General features: G+C 54.5%; 1 pseudogene; it reads left to right on the top strand.

The window, feature by feature from the left end:
* The window catches only part of LOC119317076, a 17,029-nt pseudogene extending 10,986 nt beyond the window's left edge, over nucleotides 1–6,043 (top strand).
* Nucleotides 6,044–6,301: the final 258 nt, after the last annotated feature.

The following is a 6,301-nucleotide window of genomic DNA, read 5'->3' as shown; positions in this document are numbered from 1 at the left end:
AAATCCTACTGAGTGTGAGCAAACCTCCCACTCGGGGGGCTTAGCTGCAACCCAGTATTCGCCTAAGTGTTTAAAAATCCTACCGAGTGGCGAGCCAGACTCCCACTCGGGGGCTTAGCTGCAGCCCAGTGCTCGCCTAAGTGTTTAAAAATCCTACCGAGTGGAGAGCAAACCTCCCACTCGGGGGCTTAGCTGCAGCCCAACGCTCGCCTAAGTGTTTAAAAATCCTACCGAGTGGAGAGCAAACCTCCCACTTGGAGGCTTAGCTGCAGCCCAGTGCTCGCCTAAGTACAGGACACAACCCAATCCGCAAGGACGACGAGGCGCAAGTCGACTGCTGCCTTCTCCTTTGGAGTTGCGCCGCAAATACAAGGTTATTCCGAGTGAAGATCAAGTTCCACTCGACGAATCAAATCATGAAGATATTCAACGAGAAATCAAGATCAGATAAAGCCTAAAAGGTCCCAGACCTCAGATCAAAGTACTCGAGCCCTCGGCTCGGCGGAGTTTAACGGTTACAAATCCACTCGGCATTCCGAGGCAAATTTAAAGTGAATCATAAAAGTTTTTCATTCCTCAGGAGGAGGACTGGAAGGGGCGACGAACTCGTCCAAGTCGATCCCGTCTGCAATACGAGTGGCAGCAGCAATGAAAGCCTCCATGAAGTCTTGAAAGTTGTGCTTCCTGGTATTGGCAACTTGGATGGCGGCCAGCTTTTCTTCTCGCGCCTCCTTGCAATGGACGCGGACCAGAGACAGAGTGACATCAGCACCACATCTAGCAGAAGATCTCTTCCATTCCGCCACTCGACCTGGGACTTCATTAAGTCGAGCCATCAGGGACTCGAGGTCGTTCTGAAGCGTCGTTCCAGGCCAGAGTGATGTGTCGATCCGCGAAATCGCAACCTTCAGTCGAGCAAGATAGTCAACCACGCTGGCAATACGAGACTCCAGACGGAGCACGTTCATTGCAGCTTCGTCCTTCACAAGGGAGTTAGCAGGGTCCAAGCCTGGCTCCACTCGACTGGTCTCCTCTTCAAAGTTCTGACAGAATTCTGCAAACACGACTCAAGAATAAGACAGTGACCCTACACAGACTTGGTAACTGCAAGAAAGTCGGGGCAGAGTAATTACCTTCGAGCACAACGAACAGCTTCTTGGCGAGTCCACCGAGATAATCCTCCAGATCGTTCCTCTTCCCCGCCAGCTCACTTGCCTTGTCGTGCAGAGCCACGTTGTCGTTCTTCAGTTGGCTGACCTCTTGATTGGCTACCTCGAGAGCAGCTTTCAGTCTGGAGTTCTCCTGCTCAAGAGCTCCGACCGAGGCCATTTTCTCTTCAGCAAGCCTCGTTTTGTCCAAGACCTCCTTCTGTGCCTCTGCAAGATCTTGATCCTTCTTCTTCAGAGCTTCCTCCAGTTTATCTGCGGCGCGTCGAGTGCAATCAACATCAAGAATGGACAAGAAAGAAAAGCCACTCGTCAAGAATGGAGAACCTCACCAGCCATACCTTTTGCTTCTTCTTGTGCCTTCTTCAAATTCTCCTGAGCAAGCTCCAAGTTAAGGTTGAGCTGGATCTGCTGATTCTCCAACTCAGTATAGCGAGCTACAAGTTTGCAGGATTTCTGTAAAAAGAAAAATCAGTCGACAGACGTCCAAAATAAGTTGCTTCCGAGTAACTAAGAGACAATGATGACGTTTCTAAGACTACAACCGAATCAAGAACATTCGACAGTAGTCTCGGGGACTACACCCAGTGGGTGCACTCAGCGTGCCCCCATTGTAAAAAAAACAAACAAAAAGTCAACTGCCCGCAGTCGACCGGATATAGTCCCATTTGACATGGCCTGACCAGACCAAGTGAAGAAATACAACTACATCAACACAATATAAAGACTACAGTCGACTGCCAGTAGTCCACCGTAGTCTCGGGGACTACACCCAGTGGGTGCACTTAGCGTGCCCCCACTCGTCCAAGAATTGGCAGACACACCCAGTGGGTGTACAGATACAAAGATCTTCGGAAAAGAGATTCTTCAAACAGCATATCATAACAGACCAAGTGTTGAGTCGACCGACCTGGACGTTGCTATGAAGAGCCGAGCTCGCGTCATAAGCTGCTTGGCTGGCCTCCCGAGCCACCTTAACTTGCTCCATCATGATCCCCGCCTGGCGTATAGCCTCTTTTGCGGCAGCTGCTTGGTCCTCAGGGACAGGGTACGCGGCAAAAAGCGAAGGCAGATCCGCAGTCAACGTCGAAGGCCACACACTTGTCAGAGGAATGGCGAAAGTCACAGAAGCCCGAGCGGTGTCACCACCATCCCGAGCTACGGCCTCAGACGCCGGAGCAGATTGGGGGATCTTGTCAGCCAACGCACTCTTGTTCCTCCTCACTCTCAGCGGTTCATTGTCGTCGTCATCCGGGAGGTCGATAACATGAGGAGGGGCTACAAGGGAAACAATCAATCGACCAGAGTTGCAATAAATGTTCAGTCAACTCAAAACGGAATGTCAGTAATCGTACCAAGGTTGGAGGTAACAACATCCTCCATCTCTTGGTCGTCGTCCTTGGCGGAGATCTCAGAAGTAACAGCGCTGCAAATCTCGAAAATCAGTCAGTTGGCTCAATGAATCGACCAAGGATCTGTCCACGGTCGACGAAGGAAAGCAAGTTTTATTATTACCCGGAAATAATAGGGACAGCCATCTTCATCTTGGGCAGAGCCTTGGGCGGCTTGGACAGCGTCGCGCGTGGGTGCTTGGGAGCCTTCCCAGTCGGCGTAGGAGAAGAGGTCCGAGGGCGTTTCGACGACTGCCCAACAGAAGCAGTCGCCTTGCCACGTTCCTGCGCTGGATCGTGTGTGAGCTTGGATCGCCCCTCCGGGCGAGGGGGTTCAACCTCCTCCTCCTCCTCTTCGCTGGAGTCGACGTTGTCGTCTCCCTCTCCTTCACCGTCGGACTCCCACTCACCTTGGTCGTCTCCACTCTCACCTCCGCTCGCCTCCCCTTCCTCAGTTGGCTCCTGGGCCCCGTTGGGCGTCGAGTACATCTCGGTAGTCGCCTAGAAAACAATAGACAAGACAAAAGTCAATCGACCTACTCAAAGAAGACCAATGAAGAAAACAAGATCTTAGTCAGGAGCATAAAGACATACCTGGTCCACGTCATACGAGTTGTCGAGTGGAATTAGCCTCCTGGCTCCTCGGGGGTTGTCTTTGTTCCCCGTGATGCTCGACAGCCACCCCTCCAGCATCTCGTCAGTAACCTCCTCCGGGTGGACCTGAGTGGTGTCGTCGAGACCCGAGTACAGCCACATCGGGTGGTCACGAGCTTGGAGCGGTTGGATGCGCCTCCGGAGGAAGACCTCCAGCAAGTCCATACCAGTCACGCCCTCACGGGCAAGCTCAACCACTTGACCAGCCAGCACTTTGACTTGGGCCTTTTCCTCCGGTGTCACTTTCGGACAAGCAGGTTTTTCAGCTCGGTCGAGAGAGAAAGGGGGAAGTCCGGTCGACTGCCCTGGGGTCGCCTGGTCTTGACAGTAAAACCAGGTCGCCTGCCAACCGCGGACCGACTCCGGAAAGTGATAGATAGAAAACAACTCTTTCCCCTTGTCTGGATCGCCAGGCCCCCGCACAGCTGAATCACCTGCGTCCTTTCGTCACTCGACTTGGCCTTCTTGACCGATTGAGAGCGGCAGGTAAAGATGTGCTTGAAGAGTCCCCAAATGGGGCGGCAACCCAAGAAACCCTCACACATGGAAATGAAAGCAGCAAGATATACGATGGAGTTGGGAGTGAAGTGGTGGAGCTGCGCTCCGAAGAAGTTCAGAAAGCTCCGGAAAAAAGGATGGGGCGGCAGAGAAAACCCTCGGTTGACATGGGTGGCTAGGAGCACACACTCACCGTCGCGAGGCTGAGGTTCGATCTCTCTCCCCGGGAGACGCGCAGCTTCGTGGGGAATGACTCCCCCCTCGACCATGTCGTCGAGATCTTCTTGCCGGATCACCGACGGCATCCAGTCGCCCTGGATCCAGCCGCGGGGCAGAGCGGACCTTGAGGAAGATCCGCCCCGAGCAGATCTCTTCCCTTTCCCCTGCGCCGCCGCCTTCTTCGTGCGCTCCAGAGCGGATGTCTTGTCCTTCGCCATCGTCGCCGGCAAATCTCGCACGGGTCTGCGGCGCTAGAGTGAGAGCGGAGGTGGCGGAGGAGCTTGCGAAGGGAGAGAGGAAGAAGAGAGCACACTGTTTGGAAACCCCGAGCCGGCTACTTATAAGAGGCCGCTCCCGAGTGGCTGACTGGTAGGCCCAGGCAATCCAGTCAAATCCCGCAGCAGACGCGCACGCAGTACGTGGCGAAAAAGGTGGCGCGGAAATCGAGGAGCTTCCGCTTTATCGCTTCCGATTACTGCGGCCGCTCCCGTCCCGCGCGCTTCCCGAAATCCGAATCCCGCGACATCCGCGGGCCGCAAAACAACTTGTCAAAACAGAAGACCCCGCTCGCGCCGACACTCGGTATGTCACAAGTAAAGAAATTCACTCGACGAAAGGCCTGGAATAGATCAAGGCGACTGAAAGAGGTTGATGACGTCATCCGTGACGGTTGACCCAAAACGAGGCACTCATGTAGCCCAAAGAACCAGTCGGAAAGATCTCCAACTGTTTCCCCATTCAAACCTCGATCCATTCGGGGGCTAATGATGAAGCTATGTACCTAGGTAGGGGCACGGACCTGTCCAAAGAGCCCTACCCAAGGACATCCCTAGAAGAAGTCACCTTTCAATCGACTTGAAGGTATCCTACTCGACGGGTTCAAGACACTCGACCAAGAAGCTATCACTCGACCATGAAGCCTACCACTCGACTGCCAGGAGACCTAAAGTCACTCAGCAGGCAAACGATCGGCTATTAAGTAGTCTTTATGGTCATTATAGCACTTTATTAGGGGCGTTACCAGTAACGCCCAACCTTAAATGTACCTTAAACCCTGCATCACTGAGGGCAGGAGAGGGCCGGCGAACTCTATATAAGCCACCCCCCTCCTCGGTATGAAGGGTTCGCACCCCTGTTATTCACACACGCATAATTCAATCGACCGCCTCCGGGCACCGAGATGTAGGGTTGTTACTTTCTCCGCGAAGGGCCTGAACTCGTACATCCTGGTGTATTTACAACTTCTCCATAGCTGAGATCTAGCCTCTCCATGCACACCCCCCTACATCACTGTCAGAGTTAGAACCACGACACCATCATCCGGCGCGACGACCATGGTGGCCTCTCTCGATTGCCTCGCTGCCGTAACCCTCGCCGGCACTCGCCGCCCGGAGGACGCGGCCCGTCCGTGGAGGCCGTGTGGGGCGCGATCAGGCGTGCCGAAGATGAGACGAAACCGAGCCCTGAGGTCCTGGCGGCCGCCGTGCGCGCGTTCGCCTTGCTCCTCACCACCGTCGGTGACTTGAGGTCGTACCCCTGCACCGTCAAAGAGGCCATCATCCCATTCCACGACCTCGCCGAGCTCCTCGAGTGCGAACACCCCGACGTACGGATTGCCGCCGGCGAGGCGCTGGCCGTGTGCGCCGAGCTTAACCTGACGCAACACGCCTCGCCCGAAGACATCCAAGTGATCGAGATGATACTGTCCGACCTCGTCGCCGATGCCAGCGGCGGCCAGAACCTCACGGAAGAGCAGGTTGAGTTCTTCCAGCAGATCGCCGACATCATGAGCCAAGTCGGTTGCCCGGAGACGGAGGAGTCGATGCCATCGTCGTACACGAGCGGGCGCAGCGTGCTCAGGGTGTCTACATGGGCGAGGCTGGTCCAGCTCAATTTCCTGAAGCGGTTCCTCAACAAGGGCTTCCGTAAGCACCTCCAGGACAACCTGCTCTTCCGGGAACAGGTGGACTCCAGCGACGCCGTAGGCGAGGCCGACGAACAGCCGGTCGGGAAGGGCAGGCGGCGCGGGGGTGGGAGGGAGAAACGGTGGAGCTCGGCCATGAGGAGGGATCGCGACATCGCATGGGAGAGCAAGAATGGTTTCTCCCTGTATGATTAGGCATTTAATTTGTTCAGTTTAGGTACTTTGGGGTTCTGTTTTGACGGCAACAACAATAGAAGTATGAAAGTGATTGAAAGGAAGTGAACGATCCCAGCATAAGTGTGACTGCGATTGGATGTCTGTATTAGACTCATGATTTGGATTTGGTATTGCGTGGGTAGCAATTCATTTCGTTTGGATGCGCACGAAACGCCGGATTGAAATGGGCCCAAATACATTAACGATTTTTTCTTGAAATATAGCAGGAGAGC

This window comes from Triticum dicoccoides, chromosome 6A (assembly GCF_002162155.2).
Source record: "Triticum dicoccoides isolate Atlit2015 ecotype Zavitan chromosome 6A, WEW_v2.0, whole genome shotgun sequence".
In the NCBI taxonomy this organism is placed as follows: domain Eukaryota; kingdom Viridiplantae; phylum Streptophyta; class Magnoliopsida; order Poales; family Poaceae; genus Triticum; species Triticum dicoccoides.
This window is presented reverse-complemented; position numbering and strand designations above follow the sequence as displayed.